Genomic DNA, 25,920 nt, shown 5'->3' with positions numbered 1-25,920 from the left:
CTAGATACATTCCAAAGGCAAGGCCAACAGGATTGACTGTACAGACTTTAGTCAAGAACAACAATGAATTTATGGTCTTAGTAAATGGAAGGGTACAATTTCCATATTGTAATAAGTTTGGAATTAAGAATCAAGATTCAGGCTTCGAATAGTTTAAGGAGGAGGCATTCATTGAAAGACTGGGGGAGGGGGGTGACTCAGTGGGAGAATGCTTACCTAGCTATGTATATATGCAAGGCCCTGGATCCAATCCCCAGCGTTGCCCCCCCCCCAGTGAAAGAGATGCCTATAGCCGGGCGCAGTGGTGCACACCTGTAATCTCAGTATCTGGGAGGCTGGGACAGGAGGATTGTAGGTTCAAGGACAGCCTCAGCAATGTAGCAAGATTCTCAGCAATCTAGCAAGACCCTGTTCTAAAATAAAGTAAAAGGGACTGGAGGTATAGCTCAGTGGTAGAATACCCCTGGGTTCAATACCCAGTACCACATGTACGCACAAAGTAAGTAATAGTAATGAATTCAAAGGGAAACCAGTTATTGTGTGTTTTCCTACAAGAAAATATACATTATTCTTTTTTTTCTTTTTTTTGCAGGTCTGATGATGGAACCCAGGGGCATTCGACCCCCGAGCTATACCCTGTGCCCTATTTTTTATTCTTTATTTTGAAACAGGGTCTCACTAAGTTGCAGAGGGCCTCACTAAATAGCTGAGGCTGTCGGCGAACCGCTATTCCAGCCTCAGCCTCCCGAATGCTGGGATTACAATCGTGCACCACTACGCCCGACTCCGCTGTTTATTAAGAGAACATTGAGGGGGATTGAAGAATCAAACAAGGCAGAGATGAAATCTATGCGAGGTAGAGGGTCAAGGGAGAGACAAGGAATAACAAGCAGTAGGCAGAAGACTTAGGAAGCAGGAGGTTCCAGAATGTGGAGTTGAAACCTGAAATCATATTACCGGGCGTGGTGGTGCACGCTTGTCATCCCCGCGCTTGGGGGGCGGAGACAGGAGGATCGCGCAGGTTCGAAGTCAGCCTCACTGGCTTAGGAGACCCTGTTTCCAAATAAAAATATAAAATAGGTCTGGGAGTGTAGCCCAGAAGCAGAAGGGCTTCCAGGAACCCCAGTACCACCAAAAAATAAACAAATAAAAAGTAAAATAAATAAAACTGAAATTATAAAGCAGGTGGTAAAGCCAGGCATGGGATTTACATGTGTGGGATTACAAGTGTGCGCCACCACACCCAGCTATTCATTCATTTTTAAAACATAGGGAAAAAATGAAGGCAAGAAAGAATGTAATGGGAAGAATTAAAATATACTGAATATTAAGAGTCCAAATAGATGCAAAAAATAAACATACTGGTTATCTGTGCCTTCTGGCACTTAAATATGCTTTGTCTGTTGTGCCTGGCTAGTTCAGACAGACAGACAGTGGTGTGTGCCTGCGGTTCCAGCTACCTGCCAGGCTGAGGCAGGAGGCTCACTGGAGCCCAGGAGTTTGACACCAGCCTGGGGAGACTCCATCTCAAAAAAGAAAAAAAAAACTGACTTACCAGGTGCTTTATTGATAAAATATCTTTTCATAAAACTTGTGGCAATAAAAGTAGACAGTAAAATTCTGTGTAAGAAAAAAGAGAAAATAAAAGACATGCATAATATCCGCTTATAGTTAGGAAATCAATAATAAATCAGAGGACAATGAAACTGATTACCTAATGAGGGTTAGGAGAGAGAAAACAAATGGCAAGGATAAAAAAAAAAAAAAAGAAATAATACATCTCTTAGTATAACTTTCTAAATAGTTTTGACTTTGGGAAGCACATTAAAATTCTACATGTGAAACCGGGCGTGGTGGCGCACACTTGTAATCCCAGCACTTGGGAGGCTGAGACAGAGGATCGCACAGGTTCAAAGCCAGCCTCAGCAACTCAGTGAGGCTCTCAGCAACTTAGTGAGACCCTGTTTCCAAATAAAATAGAAAAGAGGTCTGGGAGTATAGCCTGGAGGTAGAAAACCCTGGGTTTTATCCCAAATACCTCCAAAATAAGTAAATAAATATGTAAATAACAAAATAGAACTGGAGATGCAGCTTGGGAGTAGAATGCCCCTGGGTTCAATTCTCAGTACAAAAAAAAAAAAAGATACAAATCACTATCTTAAGAAAAAATGGTTATTTTTAGCCGACCAGAAAATAATCCAACACTGTAATTTTTTTTTTTTGGTGGTACTGGGGTTCCTAGAAGCCCTTCTACCTCTGGGCTACACTCCCAGACCTATTTTTTTATACTTTTTTATTTGGAAACAGGGTCTCATAAACCAGCGCGCGCGGCTGGCTTCGAACCTGCGTGATCCTCCTGTCTCTGCCTCTCAAGTGCGGGGATTACAAGCGTGCGCCACCACGCCCGGCCTACACTGTAATTAATTTTACCATTGCTATAATTTAGTTATGTAGCCTGTTATTAATAAACAAACACCATGAGTGGCTACCCAGTGACCAGTGCTTCACTCTCCTGAAGGAAGTACCACAAACACAGGGAAAAAGCACACCCCTAAGATATTGTTAACATACTGGCTGGATTACAGCTAATTGATTTAGAAGTTGGCAGGCACTCACTGGGCTGTTATACTCTTTCCTTGAAAATTTTGAAACTACTTACTACCTCAAGATCAAACTGACAAATTAGTAGACTGTGACTGAGAAACACAGATCTGTAACATTTTATTTTATTTTTTATTTATTTATTTGCAGTACTAGGGGTGGAACCCAGGGGCATTCTACCTCTGAGCTATGCCCCCAGCCCTATTTTTTATTCTTTATTTTTTGAAACAGAATTTCACTGAGTTGCAAAGGACCTCACTAAGTAGCTGAGGCTGGCCGCAAACCATGATCCTCCTTTTTCAGCCTCCCAAATGCTGGGATTACAAGCGTGTGCCACCACGCCCGGCTCTCTACAACATTTTAGAAATGAAAGGTACCAAAAAGATTTTTCTCCATCATGCCTGGCAAAGGCAAATATTTTTATGTGAGCAAATTAATGTAACAAGATTCTGCTTGACTGTATTGAAAACAGTATTTCTGGAAAAGGAAAATACCTTAAAGCCACTTTATTTATTATTATTTATTTATATTTATTTAGTTATATGATTGAACCCAAGGACAATTCTACCTCCAAGCTGTACTCGCAGTAACTCAGCAAGACCACAAGACCTTGTTGTTTTTTGTTTTTTGTTTTTTAAAAAAGGAAGGAAGGAAACAAGCAAGCAAGCAGGCAGGCAGGCAGGCTGGAGACATATTTATTGAAAAGGGTCCAGGGATCTCTTGTTGCAGAGGCTTATCTCAAATCCGTAATCTTCCATCTCAGCCTCCCATGTGCCAGGATTACAAGGATGCATTACCACAGCTGGCTTAAAATCACTTTCCCAAGAAAGAATGTTTTTGGAAAGAGTTCTTAAAATCTGAAAGACCGCCAAATTCTTTGGCTAAGAACCCTATTAATACGAAACTAATTACATCCTTCCACAGTCCATAGACTTCATCATGTAGCTATAAAGATTCCTCTAAGCAAAACTAATAGACGCATATGACTTCTGTACCAAAACCTCCACTTTCCCATTTCTTCCTATACCAACAGCACACCTTTCACTCTAACTGTACACCTCTGAGAGCTTGGGCTCGCTCCCACTATGACTCAGACACAAAAGTGGATTTGTTAAGGCTGGGTTTAGTGACACACACCTGTAATCACAGTACTTGGGAGACTGAATCAGGAAGATCCCGGCAGCCTCATCAAGGAAGCCAGACTCTCGGCAACCTAGTGAGACCCAGTTTCCAAAGGAGGTGGGGACGGCTCGGAGGTAAAACGTCCCTGGGTTAGATCCCCAGTACCAATTTTTTTTCCCGATAATGGGGATTGAACCCAGGGGCATTCTACCTCCAAGCTACACTCCCAGCCCGGTTTTTTTTTGTGTGTGTGGGTCTGGTGATGGAACCCAGGGGCATTCACCTCTGAGCTACAACCCCTGCCCTATTTTTTATTCTTTATTTTGAAACAGAGTCTCACTAAGTTGCGGAGAACCGCGATCCTCTGGTCTCTGCCTCCCGAATGCTGGGATTACAAGTGTACACCACCACGCCTGGCTCCAGCCCGATTTTTTTTTTTTTTTTTGTGGCACTGGGGGTGGAACCTAGAGGCTTTATACCTCCAGGCTATATTCCCTGACCTATTTTATATTTTATTTGGGTTTTTTTTTGTTGTTTTGGTTTTTTTTTTTTTTTTTTTTTGGTGGTACTGGGGGTGGAACCCAGAAGCTTTCTACCTCCGGGCTATACTCCCAGATCCATTTTATATTTTATTTGGAAACAGGGTCTCACTAAGTTGCTGAGAGCCTCACTGAGTTGCTGAGGCTGGCTTTGAACCCGTGTGATCCTCCTGTCTCAGCCTCCCAAGCGCAGGAATTACAAGCTTGCGCCACTACGCCCGGCTTTATATTTTATTTGGAAACAGGGTCTCACCAGTTGCTGAGAGCCTCACTAAGTAGCTGAGGCTGGCTTTAATCCTCCTGGCTTTGATCCTCCTGTGTCAGCCTCCCAAGCATGGGGATTACAAGTGTGCGCCACCACGCCCAGTTTCCAGCCCAATTTTTTATTGTTTTTGTTTGTTTGTTTGTTTGTTTGTTTTGGTGGTACTAGGGGTGGAACCCAGAGGCTTTCTACCTCTGGACTATACTCCCAGACCTATTTTATATTTTATTTGGAAACTGGGTCTCCCTAAATTGCTGAGAGCCTAAGTAGCTGAGGCTGACTTCAAACCTGTGTGATCCTCCTGTCTCAGCCTCCCAAATGCGGGGATTACAAGCATGTGCCACCACGCCCAGCTTTATTGTTTAATTTGAAACAGGGTCTCACTAAGTTGTCAAGAGCCTCAGTAAGTACCTGAGGCTAACTAAAAACCTTCAATCCTTATGTCTCAGCCTCTCAAGTACTGGGATTAGAACGTGTGCCACCATGCCCGGCTCTCAGTACCATATTTTTTTTTAAAAAAAGAGGGAATTAGCCGGGCGTGGTGGCGCACGCTTGTAATCCCCGCGCTTGGGAGGGGGAGACAGGAGGATCGCGCAGGTTCGAAGCCAGCTGTGCTGGCGTAAGAGACCCTGTTTCAAAAATATAAAATAGGTCTGGGAGTGTAGCCCAGAGGAAGGAGGGCTTCCAGGAACCCCAGTACCACCAAAAAATAAAAATAAAAAAAAGAGGGAATTAGTTAAAAGATTTTTATAATCTAGGACAAGAAATAAATTTTACAATTTAGTAAGTACATGTACTGGTAGTGGGAAGAGGGTTTAAAATGTATTAAGGTATAAGTATTGGGAAAAGAGTTCCAATTTTAAAAATATATCCTTTATACTAAGAAGGCCAGGGCTAGCAGAAAGGAGGGACTTGTAATTTACATTTCTAAAGGGAAGGAAAGAAAGCCTGAGAGGCTCCTTTACATTTCTGAAAGAGAAACAAATGGCCTAAGGGAAATCTGAAGAAATCCCAGATGCCTGAGAGAAACAAATGGCCTAAGGGAAATCTGAAGAAATCCCAGATGCCGGAGAAACAATTTCACACTAGAGATAGGGCTAGCATATCTACAGATCAAAGGACCTTCCTCGGACTTAGACAGGATAAAAACTCAGTAAACTGGAGGTCTTTGGCATTTTCATTCGAATTGCCCCCCTGTGCCTGCTCCGGCACAGGGCTGTAACTACCTCTATATTTCTACCTTCTAATAAACTTCTTTAAATCTGCAGCAGCTGTCCAAGCGATGAATACTTATTCTTAGCTTAGGACAAGAATCCACGGTTTTTCTGTTTGTCTCTGTGTGTCTGGTGGTGGGGGGGGGGTTATTTCACACCACACACCTTCCCCCCCCAACTTATCCCCCGCAACAGTACACACAAGCATGTATACACACAAGACAATTTCACTAAGCAACACTTTAATATAGACTATTATGTTCTGATTCATCTTATTTATTTATTTATTTATTTATTTATTTATTATTTATTTATTTAGTGGTACTGGAGATTGAACCCAGGGGTGTTTTTTTTTTCCCTTGGTGTTACTGGAGTTCCAGGAAGCCCTTCTACCTCCGAGCTACACTCCCAGACGTATATATATATTATATATATTATATTTTTTTTGGAGGGGGGGGGGGAACTGGGTCTCTTAAGCCAGCAAGGCTGGCTCCGAACCAGGGTGATCCTCCTGTCTCCGCCTCCCAAGCACAGGAATTACAAGCGTGCGCCACCACACCTGGCTCCAGGGGTGTTCTACCTCTAAGTTACACCCCCCAGCCCTATTTTACTTATTTATTTATTCATTCATTCATTCATTCATTTTTTGTGTGGTATTGGGAACTGAACCCAAGGACATTCTACCTCTGAGCCACACCTCCAACCCTATTTTATTATTATTTTTTGAAACAGTCTCAACTAGGTTGATGAGAGTCTCACTACTTGCGAAGGGTATCCTCCAACCTATGATCCTCCTGTCTCTGTCTCCAATGTACTGGGATTACAGGAGTGCACCACCGTGCCCAGCTTCTTTTTTTTTTTTTTTTTTAATTTTGAAATGGTCTTTGCTAAATTGCTGAAGGCCTCATTGAGTTGTTGCGAAGGCTGGTATCAAACCTGTGAACCTCCTGTCTCAGCCTCCCAGATGTGCTCCATCATGCCTTGCTAGTTTATTCTTTTTTTTTTTTTTTTGGTGGTACTGGGGTTTTTGGAAGCCCTTCTACCTCCAGGCTACACTCCCAGACCCCAAATAAAAGTATAAAATAGGTCTGAGAGTGTAGCCCGGAGGGAGAAGGGTTTCCAGAAACCCCAGTACCACCAAAAAACAAAAACAAAAAATAAAAAAACAACAGTATTTTAAAATACTAAACTCATTTCACAAGACAAATTATAGTCCACAGTTTAAAACAGTACAGTTCTCCATTGATAACCTGTAGGGACTGGTTCCATGACTTCCACCAAAGATATAAAGCAGCAGAGTTTGCATATGACCTACGCACATCCCTTCCACACACATCCTCCAGTATAACTTAAATACGTAATAAATAATAATAATAAATGCCATGTAAACTATTGTTCTATGTTATGGTTTGGGGAATGACAACAAAGAAAAGGGAAGAAAAGCCTGCACACATTCAATACATATGCAATTTTTCCATTTGATATGTTCAATCTCAGGTTAATTGAACCCACAGATGCAGAACTCACAGATAGAGAGGGCCAACTAAATATAAGAAGTATAACACAGCTGGGCGTGGTAGCACACGCTTGTAATCCCAGCATTTGGAAGGCTGAGACAAGAGGACTGTGGTTCGAAGACAGCCTCAGCTACTACTTAGTGACGCTCTTTGCAACTCAGTAAAAGCCTGTTTCAAAAAATAAAGAATAAAAAGTAGGGCTGGGAGTATAGCTCAGAGGTAGAATGCCCTTGGGTTCCATCCCCAGTACCACAATAAATAAATAAATAAATAAATAAAGCATAATACATCATTACACCAAGAGTATCTTCCAGGGCCAAAGACTGGTTAACATTTGAAAATCACTAGTAAAACTGACCATACTAAAAGTAAAATCACAGCCAGGTGTGGTGGCGCGTGCCTGTAATCCCAGTATTTGAAAGGCTGAGAAAGGAGAATGGCAGTTCAAGGACAGACTCAGAGAGTAGTAAGACTCTCATTAACCTAGGGAAAGTGTTTCAAAATCAAAATAAAATAGGGCTGGGAGTATATAGCTCAGAGGTAGAATGCCCTTGGGCTCAATCCCCAGTACCACACACAAAAAAGTAAAATCACACGATAATCTCAACAGAGGCATTTAACCAAAGTCAATGCCCATTCGTGGACAAGTACCACTGAACAAACTAGGAACAGAAGAGAACTTTCCCCAAACTATGAAGGACTTCTACAAAAACCTACAGCTAAAATCATACTTTCTGGTGGCGGGCTAAAATGCGTTCCCCCAAGACAAGGCGGTAAGGCAAGGCGGCCTGCTCTTAGCACTTTCATCCAATGGTACATTGAGGCTCTAAATAAGGTATAAAGCGAGAAAATTAAACAAAAGGCATCCAGTTTGAAAAACAAATAAAAAACTCTAATTTTTCCCTAGACAACATGATCACTTATGTAGAAAATCTTATAGATTTTTTCAAATCATTACCAGAACCAATAAATGAGTTTATCCAGGTTACAGGATACAAGGAGTCAAATTAAGAGCTTTTTTGTTTTGTTTTGTTTTGTTTTTGTGGTACTGGGGTTCCTGGAAACCCTTCTATCTCTGGGCTACACTCCCAGACCCATTTTATATTTTTATTTGGAAACAGGGTCTCTTAAACCAGCGGGCGGCTGGCTTCGAACCTGTGGCATCCGCCTGGCTTAAATTAAGAGCTTCTAATGGCCTAAGGTGAAACAGTCTGAGCAACAAAGTAAAACAGTAATGGATAATAACCCAAATTATAAAATAAACGCACATGGGCCTACACTTATATAAATACATAAACAAATGAGAGGAAGTAGTCATATTTCCTATGCAGAAAAGTTCCAAATAACTTACACAGATACTTTAACTTCAGGGTAGTGGAGGACAATTCCTTACTCCTTTATTATGAGAAATACACAGTACTGCCTTTCAGAGTGTACACCATGAAAGCAGGAAGAGTAACTACAATACAGAACCTATCCAAACACTGTGTCAGCCAAATGATAACGGTTAACATCAACAATGAAGACACATTGACAATATTTGCCCTTGATATAACAGAATAAACACAGCACCTAAGAAGCTGGACATGGTGCTGTATACCTGTAATACACAGGAGGATAGCAGGTGCCAGGCCTCATCTGCAACTTAATGAGTCCCCTAGAAACATAGCGAGTAAATAAAAATAAAAAGGGCTGGGGGTGTAGCTCAAAGATAAAGCACCCCAAGTTTCAATTTCCAGTACCCCAGGCACAGTGGTACACACTGGCAGTCCCAAGTACTCTGGAGGCTGAGGCTAGAGGATTGCGTAAACCCGGGAGTCTGAGATCAACCTGAGCAACACAGCAAGACACTGTCTCACAAAAAGGAACATAGCCTGGCATAGTGGCACATGCCTGTAATTCCAATACACTGGAGGCTGAGACAGGAAGATCATAGGTTCAAGGACAGCCTCAGCAACGTAGTCAGACTCTCAGCAACCTAGTGGGACCCTGTTTAAAAACAAAAATAAATAAAGTGCCGGGTGTGGTGGCACAGACTTATAATCCCAGCATTTGGGAGGCTGAGACAGGAGGATCACGGTTTGCGAACAGCCTCAGCCACTTAGTGAGAACCTTTGCAACTCAGACCTTGTTTCAAAATAAAGAATAAAAAACAGGGCTGGGGATGTAGCTTGGAGGTAGAATGTCCCTGAGTTCCATCTCCAGTACTGCAAAAAAAATAAATAAAATAAAATAAAATAAAATGGGCTGGGAGTGTAGCTCAGAAACAGAATATCCCTGGGTTCAATCCCCAGTACCAATAAGGGAAGGAAGATCGAGGGAGAAACTTAACCACTATGGTCTTCCTGCCAAAATCCATAGCCCTACCAAATACAATCATAAGAGAAAAAACATACGAACCTCAGTTAAGGGACATCTTTAAAAATACCCAATAAGACTATTAAAAACCCTCACAGTCATCAAAAGTAAAAAAAGTTTGAGAAACTAGCATAGCCAAGAGGAACCTAAAAAGGTATAATAGCTTAATGTAATATGGTATTCAGAATGGGAACCTGAGACAATAAAAAAGATCTACAGATTTAAAAAAAGGTAAATTTTGAACAAAGAATAGGCAATAATATCGATATGAGTTAATTGTGAGAAATATACTATATAAATATGAGGTTAATAATGAGGAAACTGGATGGGGGCTGTCTTTGAGAATTCTCTGTACCATCTTTATAACTTTTCTATAAATCTAAAACTACTTAAAACGTTATTTTTAAAAAGTCAGAGCCATTTATAAAATTCTATATACTTTATGTAAATTTCACTCAATAAGAAGATATTATAAGCCAGGCATGGTGGCGCACACTTGTAATCCCAGCATTCGGGAGGCTGAGGCAAGAGGATCGCGATTCGTGGACAGCCTCAGCTACTTAGTGAGGCTCTCCGCAATTCAATGAGACCCTGTTTCAAAATAAAGAAAAAGCCGAATAAAGAATAAGCCGGGCGTGGTGGCACACGCTTGTAATCCCCGCGCTTGGGAGGTGGAGACAGGAGGATCGCACAGGTTCGAAGCCAGCCACGCTGGCTTAAGAGACCCTGTTTCCAAATAAAAATATAAAAAATAGGTCTGGGAGTGTAGCCCAGAGGTATAAGGGCTTCCAGGAACCCCAGTACCACCAAAAAAAATAAATAATAAATAAAAAATTAGGCAGGGGGTGTAGCTCGGAGGTCAAATGCCTCTGAGTTCCATCCGAAAAAGGAGGAGGAGGAGGAGGAGGAGGAGGAGGAGGAGGAGGAGGAGGAGGAGGAGGAGGAGATGATGATATTATAGCCAGGCACATTTGTAATCCCAGCACATTTGTAATCCCAGTACTACTCAGTAAGTAGCCAGCCTCAGCTACTTACTGAGGCTCTCTGCCACCTTAGTGAGACCCTGTTTCAAAATAAAGAAGAAAAACTAGGGCTGGGGGTGTAGCGCAGAGGTAGAATGCCCCTCGGTTCAATCTCTGGTATCACACACACAAAAAAAGATACTATAATAAAAAAAATCAATTGCCTTACCATATGCTAGCAACAAACAAGCAGAAACTAAAAAATGTTAAGTAATATGCACATTATCATAAAAATTTTAAGCTGGGTGTGGTACTGCAAGTTTGTAATCCCAGAATTTGGGAGGCTGAGACAAGAGGATCACAGGTTCAAGGAAAGCCTCAGCAATGTAGCAAGGCTCTCAGAAACCTAGTGATACCCTATTTCCAAATAAAAAAAATAAAATCAGGCTGGTAGCTTAGCTTAGAGATAGAATGTCCCTGGGCTCAATCCCCAGTATATATATGATGGATAAAAAAGATGTTGCTGAAATTAAAGAAGCTCTAAACAGAGAAATAAAATGTATTTGTGGATGCAAAGACAACACTATTAAGATGTTAATTTTCCCCCAAACAGATTTATAAATTCAAGGCAATCCCAAGCAAAATTCCAGGAGACATTTTGGCAGACATGACATGCTGATTCTAAATTTTATATGGAAATGCAGAAGACACAGTATATCCAACATAATTGAAACAGATAAACAACGATGTAGGCATTATACTACCAATTTCAGTATCTAACAAAAAGCTAGTGTTCCCAGCTGGCACAGTGGCTCATGCTTCTAATCCCAGCATTAGGAAGGCTGAGACCAGAGGATCGGTCTCAGCTACTTAGTGAGGCCCTCTGCAACTCAATGAGAACGGGTTTCAAAATAAAGAATAAAAAATTAGGCAGGGGGTGTAGCTCGGAGGTTGAATGCCCCTGGGTTCCATCCCCAGACCTGGGCAAAAAAAAAAAAAAAAAAAAAAAAAAAAAAAAAAAAAAACCAGCTACAGTGTTACAGACAGTCTAACATAGGCACAAAAAATGATCAGTGGAACAAAATAATGGGTCCAGAAATAGATCCAAATGTGTAATGAGTTGGTTTTCAACAAGGAACAAAAACAACGCAATGTGGAAAAGACAATATTTTCAACAAATCCTACTGAACAATTTTATAGCCATAAGCCAAAAAAAATTGACCCTTACATCACAAATCAAAAATTAATTTCCAAATGAATCACAGAAAGTAAAACAGAAAATATTGGTAACCTTGGGCTTAGCACAAAGATTATTTATTTATTTGGTACTGGGGATTGAGCCCAGGAGCATTCAGCCTCCAAACCATACCCCCCAGCCCTGTTTTATTTATTTTATGTTGAAACAAGGTCAGGCTAAGTTGCTGAGACTGGCCTTGAACCTGTGATCCTTCTGTCTCAGTCTCCCAAATACTAGGATTACAGGTATGAGTCATCATGCCCAGCTTGCAAACACTTTTTAACACAAGAAAAAATGTACAAACTAAAAAAAAAAAAAAATCAGTAAGTTATTAGATTTTGGCAAAATTAAAAACTTGAGCTGGAGCTGCGCATGGTGCTGCAAACCTATAACCCCCACTACTCAGGAGGCTGAGGCAGGAGAATCACAAATTTGAGGCCAGCTTCAGTAACTTGGAGAGAACTTGTTTCAAAATAACATTTTAGAGCCGCAAATAGTGCCCCATGCTTGTAAATCCCAGCATTTGGGAGGCAGAGACAAGAATATCATGGTTCCCAGATAGCCTCAGCTACTTAGTGAGGCCCTTCGCAACTCAGTGAGACCCTGTCTCAAAACTAAAAAAAAAAAAAAAAAAAAAAAATCAGGGGTAGGGGTGGAGCTCAGAGGTAGAATGCCCCTGGGTTCCAGCCTAAGTACCACAAAAAAAAAAAAGACAAAAAAAAAAAAAAGAAAACTCTTACAGCTCAAAAATAAGATGCCCATTAATAAAATGGGTAAATAATTTAAGCAGACCCTCAAACCAAAAAAGACATGAGACATGCAGATGGCAGGTAAGTACATGAGAAGATATCATCAGACACTGGGGAAATGCAAATTAAAAACCATACGGTACCACTTAAACCCACTAAAATAGCCAAAATTTAAAAGGTTAACCATACTGAGTAATTGGTGAAAATATGGAGCAACTGAAACTTTCACATATTTGCTTATGAGAATGGAAGTCTTTATTCAAAATAACCTTGTGTCCTCACAAAGACTTAAAAATTGAGTAGGTATTTTGTTGTTTGTTTGTTTGTTTGTTTGTTTTGCAATACCAGGGATTGAACCTAGGGGCATTCATTCTACCTCCGAGCTACATCCCCAGCCCAGTTTTTAATTCTTTAATTTGAAACAGGTTCTCACTAGTTGTAGAGGACCTCATTCAGCAGCTAAGGCTGGCTGCAAACCTGCAATCCTCCTGTTTCAGCCTCCCAAATACTGGAATTATAAGCATGCACCACCATGCCCAGCTCAGAGAAGCTTTATTCCTAATAGCCAAAAACCAGAAACATCTCAAACATTCATCAACAGGTGAATGGATAAACAAATTTAAGACTATCCACAATGGAATACTACTCAGCAAAAAGAAGGCATGCATACAACAAAATAGGTTAATTGCAAATAACTATGTTGAGAAACAGAAGTCAGAAAAAGGTAAGCTACATGATTTATTTTTCTAAAATTTAAATTAATTATATATGTCGGGCATAGTGACATACACCTGTCAGTACTTGGGAGGCTGAGACAGGAGAATGCAATGTTTGAGGGCAGCTTCCACAACTTAAGGGGACTCTCAGCAACCTAGCAAGACCCTATTTCAAAATAAAAAACAAAGCCGGGCGTGGTGGCCCGCGCTTGTAATCCCAGCATTCGGGAAGCTGAGACCGGAGGATCGCGGTTCATGAACAGCCTCAGCTATTTAGTGAGCCCCTCGGCAATACAGTGAGACCCTGTTTCAAAATAAAGAATAAAAAACGGGCAGGGGATGTAGCTCGGAGGTCAAATGCCTCTGAATTCCATCCCCTGGCCCGCAATAAATAAATAAATAAATAAATAAACAAACAAACAAACAAATGGAAGGGGTTGGAGGTATAGCTCTAAGGTAGAATGCCCTGAGTTCAATACACACACTCACACACACAAAATACTATAAAATGCAAGCTAGTCTAAGAGAAATATTACAGCAGTAGTTGTCAAAAATGAAGGAGGGCCGGGCGTGGTGGCGCACGCTTGTAATCGCACTTGGGAGGCGGAGACAGGAGGATCACACAGGTTCGAAGCCAGCCTCTCTGGCTTAAGAGACTCTGTTTCCAAATAAAAATATAAAATAGATCTGGGAGTGTAGCCTGGAGGTAGAAGGGTTCCATCCCCAGTACCACCAAAAAAAAAAAAAAAAAAAAGGAGGGATGAACAAGAATACCGACGGGCAGAGGAACATACCCAACGGTGGGTGGGTATGTTCCTTTTGTTCCTTTCCTTAATATTAGCAATGACTCTGTAGTTCAAATATATGTTAAAATTTCATCAAATTATACATCATAAGCATGTGTAATTTACTGCATATAATTTATATTTCTTTTAAAAATATTTATCTGTTTGGCTTTTTGTGGGGTTCTTGTGTTCTGTTTTGGTTTGGGTGCTGGGTTTGGAACCCAGGGGCATTCTACCTCTGTGCTACACTCTCGGCCCTATTTATTTATTTAATTTTGTGTGGTACTGGGGATTGAACCCAGGGCCATTCTACCTCTGAGCTACACTGCAGCCCTATTTGTTATTTCTGAAACAGGATCTCACTAAATTGCGGAAGGCCTCACTAAATATCTGAGGCTGGCCATAAACCCAAGATCCTCCTGTCTCAGCCTCCCAAATACTGACATTAAAGGCATGTGCCACCATGCCCGGCTATTCTTTATATTTCAATAAAGCTTTTAAATCAGATATAGAGCTGAGCCAGCAGCTCCCAGTACTTGGAAGGCTAAGAGGAGGAGCACAGATTCAAGAACAGCATCAGCAACAGAGTGAGACGCTCGGCAATCTAGCGAGACCTCGTTTCAGAATAAAAATCGAGGTGTGATTTTTGGAGGTAGAACGCCCCTGAGTTCAATTCCCAGTACCATATACGCACGCACACTCACAAATCAGATATATAATATATACATACACATAGTGTGTATCATACTTCACTTGTCTTAGTAAAAATGAATGCACTTGTTTAATAAAATACAAGAGAATAAGGACATGTGAGGTATTTATGACTTTCTGAAAACACTCCATTGTATTTGTCATCTAATGAAAATATTAGAAACAATTTTAAGATAAGTAAAGAAAAGTTAGCAACTTAGCAAGATCATATTTTTTAAAATAATAAAAGATCTAGGGGTGTGTAGCTGGAAGGCAGAACGTCCCTGATTTCAGTCCCCAGTACCAAGAAAAAGATAAGTATAAAGAAATAAGCAGAGCCACGGTCAGTCTTAACATTGGCAAAGAATATCAAATACTTTCATAATTTTAGTACTTGAGAAGCTCCTCTAATCCAACTTCCTCATTTTATCATAAAGAGATTAAGTGAACTGCTCTAAGTCACACCAAAACACATCCAAAACTATAACTAAATTTAAATAATTTTAATTTAAAAGGTATTTTAGGAAGCCAGGCGTGGTGGCACATGCTTCTAACCCAGTACTTGGGAGGCTGAGACAGGAGGACCTCAGGACCATAGCCAGCCTCAGCAATTTAGTCCCTCTGCAATCTAGTGAGACCCTGTTTCCAAATAAGAAATAAAATAGGACTGGGGGTGTTGGTGTAGTTCAGAAGTAGAATGTACCTGGATTCTACCCTAATACCACCAAAAAAAATTCTAAATACATATATTAATTACCATTCCTTTTTTGTGTTATTGGAGATTGAACCCAGGGGCATTTTACCTCTGAGCTCCACCCACAGCCCTTTTTATTTTTTTGTTTGGAAACAGGGTCTCACTAAGTTATTCAGGTTGGCCTCAAACATGCAATCCTTCTGTCAAATAGGCTCCCAGGTACTGGGATTACAGGCATGCACCACCACACCTGACAACATTCTATTATTATACTGACTGATAAATTTTTAATTCAACAATATTCACTAATATTTAGTAAGCATTAACAAGATATTCTAGGAAATGTGATAATTCTGACCCTCGAGGAATTCTAATGTCGATTTGTGAGCCCCCCCCCCCCCAGTGGTAGAGGGGATTGAATCCAGAAGCATTCTATCTTTAAGCTATACCCCCAAACCAATTTTATTTCTTATTTGAAAACAGGGCCTGGATTACAGGCATTACCACCACATCCAGCTCTTTTGATTTTGTATGGTATCAGGGATTGAACCCAGAAGCATTCTACCTTTGAGCTACATCCCCAGCCCTTTTTTTAATTTTACTATTTTGTTTTGAACTAGGGTCCTGCTAGGTTGGTGAGAGTCTTAACTACATTGCTAAGGCTGTCCTCAAACCTGTGATTCTCCTATCCCCAGGTCCTGGGATTACAGGCATGAGCTACCACACCTAGCTAGGATAACATTATTTTTGTAAAATAAAACTTCCAATTTTAATGCAACAAGGGACCGGGTGTCTTAGTGATAATGTAAATTACCATGTTTTTGTTGTTGTTTCTAGCATTGTCAGTTTACAGTATTTGTTTTGCTTGCTTATTTTTGTAAATGCATGTCAAGAAAATCATACAGCCGGGCATGGTGGCGCACGCTTGTAATCCCCGCGCTTGGGAGGCAGAGACAGGAGGATCGCGCAGGTTCGAAGCCAGCCGCGCCCGCTGGCTTAGGAGACCCTGTTTCCAAATAAAAATGTAAAAATAGGTCTGGGAGTGTAGCCCGGAGGTAGAAGGGCTTCCAGGAAGCCCAGTACCACCAAAAAAAAAAAAAAAAAAAAAAAAAAAAAAAAAAATCATACAAAGCTGAGACCGGAGGATTGCAGGTTAGAAGCCTCGGGGACTTAGCAAGGTTCTTGGCAACTTAGTGAGACCTATTTTCAAATAAAAATAAATCTGTGGATGTTGCTCAGAGGTAGAATACCCCTGGTTTCAATCCTCAACACCATAAAAAAGAAAAAAAGGAAAAAAAATCAATTTGTGTAGAAAAGCTAGCTTTCTACATAAACACTTGAAGAATGAAAGAGGATGTAAACTGGCAGTCTGTGGGCTCTGTTCTGCCCACAGATATTTTGTCTGACCTGTACAATGTTTTCTAAAAAGTCTGTATTTGTTGCTAGCATTAAAAGTGGGTAGACCTAACATTAAAATCTGGATATCTAAATTTTGTTGAAATATAAGAAGCTCTAACAAAACTAAGCGTACACCCTCCATGGCACAAACTCATTAGGCTCTTGGGAGATGTAGGCACATATGACATACTGATTTCAGGAACCTCACAGCTCATTATTAAAGACAGGAACATAAAAATGAAAACAGGATAAAATGGAGGCACGGGAAAAGGATGAACAATACTTGTAAAAGAAAAGAAGATTGTTTAGTGAAGTTTTATCTTGAGAATTTTGCCAGGGCCAGATGTGGTGGCACATGCTTGTAATGTCCGGGCTTGGGAGGCTGAGACAGGAGGATCACATAGGTTCAAAGCCAGCCTCAGCTACTTAGTGAGGTTCTCAGCAACTTACTGAGACCCTGTTTTCAAATCAAGTATAAAATAGGTCTGGGAATATAGCCCAGAGGTAGAAAAGCCCGAGTTCCACCCCCAGTACCACCAAAAAAGAAAAGGCTGAGACAGGAGGATTGCAGATCTGAAACCAAGCTCAGAGTTAGAATGCCCCTGTGTTCAATCCCCAGTACCACACAAAAAACAAACAAATAAATAAATGCATGAATGAATAAGGCTGGGAGTATAGCTCAGAGGTAGAGTGCCTCTGGATTCAATCCCTAGAATCAAAAGGAACACGGGAATTCTTGCAGTGTGGTGGCACAAGCCTGTAATCCCAGTAATTGGGAGCTGAACCACAAGGATCCCAGGTTAGTAAGACCCTCACAATTGCAAAACTGTTTCAATTTTTTAAAAAATATAAAGAGTTTGGATAGAATGCTCCTGAGTTAATCCTCAGTACAAAAAATTCTTTGGGCAAAACATTCTGTTATAAGCAATATTTTTTGGAAAAGTTTGAATAGGAGCCATTAAAATTTTTTTGCCAAGAAATTAAGATTAGTACTTTTAAAACATCTCTCTGCTAACAGTGGCAAGAATAGAACAGAGAATTATGAGACCAGAAAGAAATGAGAATAATTTAACTGCTACAATTAATAAAGACATGATGAATTAAATTTGGGTAGTGACAACAGAGATATTCAAGTTTGTGCCAAGTAGCTTGCTAAATTCTAGGTTCAACATAGGCGCATAGATTCAAGAACTACTTAAATAAAAAAGAATCAAAGGTGATTAAAATAGAAAGGTAAAGAAAAAAGGGTTAAACTTGGTGGGTGACTTGAAAAACACATAGATGGCTACAGGTCAAACTGAGAATACATTGATGACACCTTTTCTTTCTTTCTTTTTTTTTTTTTTTTGTGTGTGTGAGATATATATATATGTGTGGGGATTACAAGTGTGAGCCACCATGCCCGATTACGACACCTTATTTTTAAAAAACTAAGTATGCCAGGCATGGTGACGCACGCTTGTTACCCCTGCACTTGGGAGGCTGAGACAGGAGGATCACACAGGTTCGAAGCCAGCCTCAGCTACTTAGTGAGGCTCTCAGCAACTTAGTGAGACCCTGTTTCCAAATAAAATATAAAATGGGTCTGGGAGTATAGCCTGGAGGTAGAAAGCCTCTGGGTTCCACCCCCAGTACCACCAAAAAATAAATTAAAAAAATAAGCACTAGCCGAGCTCAGTGGCACACACTTGAAACCCTAGTACTTGGGGGTCTGAGACAGAAGGATTGCAGGTTTGAGACCAGCTTTGGCAACTTAGTAAGACCCTGTTTCAAAATAAAAAAGTAAAATAAAATTGGGCTGGGGGTGTAGCTTAGAGGTACAATGCACCTAGGTTCAATTTCCAGTACAAAAAAAAAGAAAAAGAAAAAAACTAAGCACTAAACATGCTAAGAAAGTTATGTTAAGGAGGTGTAATTTAGAAAAAGCAAAAGACTATAGTTGTAACCAAGCTTTACAAGCAACTATACCCGATGATTAGCTAGAGATATAGAAAAATCAGAACCACCCTTGAATTCCACTCTAAACATCAAGACTTTAATGATCAGTATACTAAAGTGAATTTCAGAACTTTCTACACGAGGTTAAAGCCTGCAATTTTGGTTGAGATCCAGGTCCCCAAATGATAACATGAAATCTAGGCAGATAGGAGTGGGAAATAATGTTAAATTATCATACATATACAACTGCTAGCTAGTATTTGGCAACAAGTGTATCAACAGTTCATTACTCCTAGGTTAAGTATGTAATGATTTGCACAGTTCTCACAAATGGCTTTTATTTTGCTTTGCAGTACTGAGTTTTAGTTTTTAATAAATTTTATAAGACTAGTCTGAAAGTACTAATGTGGATTAATTTCCCAAGGATTAGAAGTGCTCAGTGATTTATGAGTTTCTAGTTATTAGGGTTTTCTTGTTTCTTTTGTTTTGTTTTGATTTTTGAGTCCTAAGATGAAAGAAATAAAGCACCATTTCTGAGTTTGCTTTTATAACATAATTGCTTTTCCTGACAATGAATTTTTACCCAGGGCAGGGAAGCATAGAACAGAATGGTGGAGAACTCTTATACTATGCAAATCCCACTCACATTGTTACTATATTATTTCAATCTCTTCTCTTTGATAAAGATTTTTTTTTTTTTCAGTACTGGGGATGGAAACCAGGGACACTGTACCTCTGAGCTACAACCCCAGCCCTATTATTTTAGTCTTTTTGGGTTTTTTTTTCCTTCATTTTTATTTTATTTATTTATTTTGGTGGTACTAGAGGTGGAACCCAGGGCTTTTCTACCTCCAGGGTATAACCCCAGACCTATTTTATACTTTATTTTGAAACAGGGTCTAAGTTGCTCACTAAGTAGCTGGCTTTGAACCTGTGTGATCCTCCTGTCTCAACCTCCCATGCACTGGGATTACAAGCATGTGCCACCACTCTAGGCTTAGTCTTTTTATTTTTTGAACCAGGGTCTCACTGAGTTGCAGAGGGCCTCACTAGGCAGCTGAGGCTGTCCAAGAACACGATCCTCAGGTCTCAGCCTCCCGAGTGCTGGGATTACAAGCGTGAGCCACCACGCCCGGCTTGATCATGATTGTAATTAATATTAAACATGCAAAATAAACTCAATTTCTTGAATGATATATAAGAAAACTGATCAAAACATCCTCATTTTCAAAAGGCATCATATTTTACTAATCATATTTGACCACAAAACCTTACACATTAAAGTGATCAAAAGCTAATTACTATTCCAAATAGCTGGCTGTCATTTTTTAAATTCTCAAGACATCAGAAAGAGCTGGTTACAACTTTAAATGTGTTGCCCAACCTTATCTGGTAGAGAAGACATTCTATGAGAAGAATTACGAGTTTGAAGCTACATTGAAAAGAAAATGAAATCTAAATCTGAATAAAGCAATAAATATCAAAAAGTATTTTCAAAGTATCCTTGTATGGGGCATAACAAAGTGCTTGCACTTATAGGACCAACAAAAAAAAAGGTGGGGAATATTCGTATAAGTATTACCTGAGGACAGGAAATTCAGACAAAAGGTCCCTAATTCCTGGTGAATGCAAGTAGTCAGTTGCCAGGGTTTCTTAGACTCTTCTGGTACTCAATTAGGTGATTATGCAATTCACAGACACCAATCTCCACAGCCAGCAGGGAACGCTGCAGGGAATGGGTACACAAAGGGTATAGGAGGGAGCAAGTTTAAGGGAAGGAAGAGGAAAGGAATGATATGATAAAATATTTAGCTGTGATGCACTCAAAAAATAAAGCTGTATTTCACACCGGATTAACTAAAGGCAAATACTACTTAAAATTTAAGATGAATTAGCCATTTCGGATTTTTTTCTTTCTCTCTACCACTGGTACTACTACTAGTCACAACATTTGTATTTTAAGAAGAATTTTATATTTAAATGTTAATTAAAGCGATAGCTATGTGGTATACAAAGGCTTAACTGTATATATAAAACAACATTAAATATAGTCAGTCAAGATCTACAATCTATAAGACAAGCAACCTACAAATATCAAGTTAATTACCACAAGCCTCAATTAAAACCCTCATTTCATAAAATACTGAGGTTTAAAATCATCTATGAAAAATAATCCATAAAACAAAGAAAGGGCAATAAACTATGTCTCTATATACTCAAGAGTATTACTAGATAGCTATGTATTTTCCAGAAAAAATTTTTAATTAAATTTTCTAGATAAGAGTCAACTTTTTGCCTGCTAAAAATATATACAGTGGCCAGGCGTGGTGGTGCACGCTTGTAATCCCAGCATTCAGGAGGCTGAGACTGAAGGATCGTGGTTCACAGCCTTAGCTACTTAGTGAGGCCCTGTTTCAAAAATAAAGAATAAAAAATAGGGCTGGGGGTATAGCTCGGAGGTAGAATGCCCCTGGGTTCTATCCCCAGTGCCTCAAAAAGATAAAAATAAAAATATATTCGGTGCAACCAATTTACATCTTTTGAAGGTCAAAGTAGTATAAATTTATTCCTCTACTCAAAGATGTTTTTTTAACAATTTCTACATACCAAAACTACTATGGTAGATGCTAAAGAGACTATGGTAAAGAAGACAAGCACAGGCACTGCCCTTGTGACTTAAAATATATAAGGAGGGCCAAGCATAGTGTCATGTGCCGGTAATCCCAGTACTTGGGTGGCAAAGACAGGAGGATAGCAGTTTCAAGGTCAGCCTCAGCAACTCAGTGAGACTCTATTTAAAAATAAAGCAATAAAATAGGGCTGGGAGTATAGCCAGAGGTAGAAAAGACCCTGGGTTCCACCCCCAGTACAAAAAAAAAAAAAATAGGGCAGGGAGTGCAACTCAGAGGTAGAGCACCCCTGGGTTCAATCCTTAGTGTTAGACACAAAAAAAAATATATATGTGTGTGCATGTTTATTTATGTGTGTGTTATATGTATACACACATATATACACAATGTGAATACATATACACACATGTATACACAATGTATATATGTGTGTACAAACACACACACATATAAGGAGGATTCTGCCTTTAGAGGTGACAATCTGCAGTACTAACAAAAATTAAGCCTTTGCTTTAATAAATCAAACAGGATATTATTTTAAGACCTAAGAGAGTTCAAAGACGAAGATCAGTGAATCTGTACTAGTAAAGTGAAGTCTGAGAGAAGATGACCTGCCGTGTAGGTAAGTGGACAATTTGGCAACAGGAAGTAAGACAATAAAAACACTTGGAGGAAAGGAGGAGGAAGTGTAGCAGTAGAAGATAAAATTGCTGGCAACTTGAATGACCTAAAAAAATCTCCTTAACTTCTCCAGACATTTGCCTTACATAATTTTTTATGCATGCCCTAGTTTTTAAAAATACAGATTTGATGACTATGTGTTTTATCCAGCTTTATTCCCAAGCTGTCATCTATGTGCTCTTATTTCATTAATTCTTTACAAGCTCATCTAACATTTAGATTACCTTTCTCTCTCCTTCTGTTAAAGTTGTCTAGTACTTTACTCTGACTCTGATAAAATTCATATTCTATTTTGAATTCTATTTATCCATCCATGCAGTTTCCATAAACATACCAGTTTCCATAAAACATACCTATTTCTTAATTTTACCTGTGTTATCTTATAGACTCTTCTTTAAGCACTAGTAGAAAAAACAAAAATGGCCAGGCATGGTGGCACACACTTGTAATCCCAGTACTTGTTGGGCTAAGACATGTGGGTTGCAGGTTCGAGGACGGCCTCAGCAACTTAGTGAGGCCTTCTTCCATAATTTAGTGAGGCCCTGTTTCAAAATAAAAAAAGAAAATAGGGCTGGGGGTGCAGCTCAGAGGTAGAATGGCCCTGAGTTCCATCCCTAGCTCTACAATTTTTTTAAAAATGACCTATCAATGGAGATAATTAGATAACTTCTTCTGTAAAGATAAAATATGGAATTCATGAATGTGCCTTATTATATCTCAGAAAAATATAAAGTTGCATTACAACAGAAGTAAAGATTTGGGACAAAAACTCTAACATCTGAAAGTTATTTTTTTGCCAAATTTTAAAATCGCCAAATTTGGCCAGTCATGGTGGCACACGTCTGTAACCCCAATACTTGGTAAGCTGAGACAGGACGATCACAGGTTCAAGGACACCTTGTCATCTTAGCAAGGCCCTTGGCAACTTAGAAAGTCTGTTTCCAAATAAAAACTAAAATAGGGCTGGGGTATAGCTTGGAGGTAGGACACCCCTGAGTCCAATCTCCAGTACCACAAAAAATATATATATATAAAATTACTGACTTCTCTGGAATCACTATGTTTATTCGTACATACTAATCCCTAATAATAACTTATACACAAAGGGTTTACAAACTAAACAATAGTGGAGGAAAACAACACTTTCTGCTCTAGTAGCTAAAAGAAGCCTCAATCTCAGGCTCTCACAACCGGGCGGAGTGATGCACACTTGTAATCCCAGCATGGAGTTCAAGCCACCCTTCAGCTACTTAGTGAGGCCCCTTGCAATTCAATGAGACCCTGTTTCAAAATCAAGAATGAAAACTAAGGCTGGGAGTGTAGCTCACTGGTAGAATGCCCCTGGGTTCCATCCCCAGTACTGCAAAAAAAAAAAAAAAAAAAAAAGTATGTGAGGAGGGGACCATTTGCTATTCAGCCACACCCGGAGGTTCCTTGGAGCCTTTCCTCTGAGTGTTACCAAGCTATCCTGCTGGGAGCACAAAAGTGGCCCAGATCTGCATATCTAGTCTACTCTGCTGCCTGGTGGTCTGCACTAGAGCCACAAGCACAGCCTGCTGAGGAGGACACCTTCACGCCAGTCCAGAGCACACTAACCCCCTGAACTCAGTACATCAAGGGGTCCCTGACAGAGATGGAGCGCTTCTGAGATCCCCTTCCTCATGATATTTTTAGGTTAAAAAAAAGCATATACTCATAAAGATCAAACTAAGCCTGAATGGATAGACTAATCTAGGGAATCAAAACTTAAAACACATAATTCATCTTGGCTGGAAAACATCTCAAAATAAGTCAATGACTTATCAAATGAGCTATTAGAGTAAATACATGACCTGAAAAGTCAAAAAATAAATTGTTAGCTTTAGGTGGTGGTGGTTGTTGTTGTTTTTGGCAGTACCAGGGATTGAACCCAGGGGCATGCTACCTCCGAGCTACACCCCCAGCCCTATTTTTAATTCTTTTTTGAAACAAGGTCTCCCTAAGTTGCAGAGGGCCTCACTAAGTAGCTGAGGCTGGGCACAAACCTGGTTCCTCCTGTCTCATCCTCCCAAGTACTGGGATTACAAGTGTGATCCCACCACATTCGGCTTTAGTTCTCAATCTTAATAACTAGTCTAGGTATCAACTCATTTGTCACTCACAAAAATAGTCTCATTACACATGTAAATAAGCTCCAATTACTAATACCCATTGTCAAATATCAATGCATAATAAAAGTTTAAATTAGCCAGGAGGATCGTGCAGGTTCAAAGCCAGCCGCGCTGGCTTGAAAGACCGTTTCCAAATAAAAAAAATATATAAGATAGGTCTAGGAGTGTAGCCCGCAGGTAGAAGGGCTTCCAGGAACCCCAGTACCACAAAAAAAAAAAAAAAGATAAATGAGTCTCTTAAGTTATATAACGTGCAGAATTTTCTTTCTTTTTTGAGAGAGATTTTTTTAAAAACTGGGAACTGAACCCAGGGGCCTTCTACCTCCCTAAGTTACATCCACCGTCCTTTTTATTTTTTGTTAGAAATGGAGTCTCTCTAGGTTGCTGAGGCTGTCCTCAAACCTGGGTGCCTCCTGTTTCAGTTTCCCAAGTACTAGGACTACAGGCAGGCGCCACCACATCCAGCAGTATGTAAGATTTAAACACACAACTGATAAACAACCAACTTACCACAGAGACATTGACCCTGGAAACTGCCATATTAAGGCAAAGTGGAATATTGCAAAAAGTGAAATTACACAAGTAAAAAATGGAGAAATTTTGTTCCCCAACTTCTTTTGCTGAGTCAAAAGACTGTGTTGCCCCAGCTTCCAAGGACTGCAGAGTCTAAGCGCTGCTATAAAAGCACCTCCTAAGGGACAGCGCGGCAGGACAGTGAAACACTGTAAACAAGTTATAAGAAAGCGCTGCATGCAAAGCCAGTAAAAGCAAGCTGTTAGGTGGACACAACAACCTGAACGTGTAGGACAGAAAAGTCACGTGAGAAAGATACTGCATCAACTTGACCTGTCAGATCACAGGCAAGTGACAGACAGTCCTAATGTTTAAAATTTTTCCTTCACTGATTTTTTTTTTTTTTTTTTTTAGTGGTACTGGGGGTGGAACTCAGAGGCTTTCTACCTCCGGGCTATACTCCCAGACCTATTTTATATTTTATTTGGAAACAGGGTCTCACTGAGTTGCTGAGAGCCTCACTAAGTAGCTGAGGCTGGCTTCGAACCTGTGCGATCCTCCTGTCTCAGCCTCCCAAGCGCGGGGATTACAAGCGTGCGCCACCACGCCCGGCCCCTTCACTGATTTTTAAGAGAGTAATATTATAACATACACTAGAAACAACCATCCCTGTTTTGCCTGAAGTTTTCAATCAATGGTCCCAGAGGTATTTCTACCAAAAAAAAAAAAAATCATTATATGGTTCTAGTTGGAAATTAATGCCAAAGAAAGAGAAATCTGCTCTATTTCAGATCCTTTGATACAGTGTTCTTAATAACAACTCACAATTCACTTTGTTATAATTATTTACTGAGTAAACCAATGGATGACCACACAAAACATTTCCACTCTTGTTACCAGACCAAAACATGTCATCTAAATGAGATCTCAAGTAAAGAGGGAGGGCCATCTCCATTAAGATATCCACACAACCCAAATTAAGGTACCTAATCTTTTCTGTAAGTCTGGTCCTCCTGTGGTTGTCTCCAATTTACTTAACAGCAATTAGAGCAGGGTGCAGTGGCTTACCCCCAACACCAGTACTTAGGAGGCTGAGACAGGAAGATGGTAGGTTAGAGGTCAGCCTCAGCAATTTAGGGAGACATGTTTTAAAATAAGAATTAA

General features: G+C 40.0%; 1 protein-coding gene across 1 annotated transcript in view; it reads right to left on the bottom strand.

The window, feature by feature from the left end:
- The window catches only part of BLTP3B (bridge-like lipid transfer protein family member 3B), a gene marked incomplete at both ends in the record, with an annotated part of 107,446 nt that overhangs the window by 69,076 nt on the left and 12,450 nt on the right, over positions 1-25,920 (bottom strand). The gene's annotated exons all lie outside the window — the stretch shown is intronic.

Source organism: Muscardinus avellanarius (genome assembly GCF_963383645.1).
Source record: "Muscardinus avellanarius genome assembly, chromosome: 11".
Taxonomy (NCBI): Eukaryota; Metazoa; Chordata; class Mammalia; order Rodentia; family Gliridae; genus Muscardinus; species Muscardinus avellanarius.
This window is presented reverse-complemented; position numbering and strand designations above follow the sequence as displayed.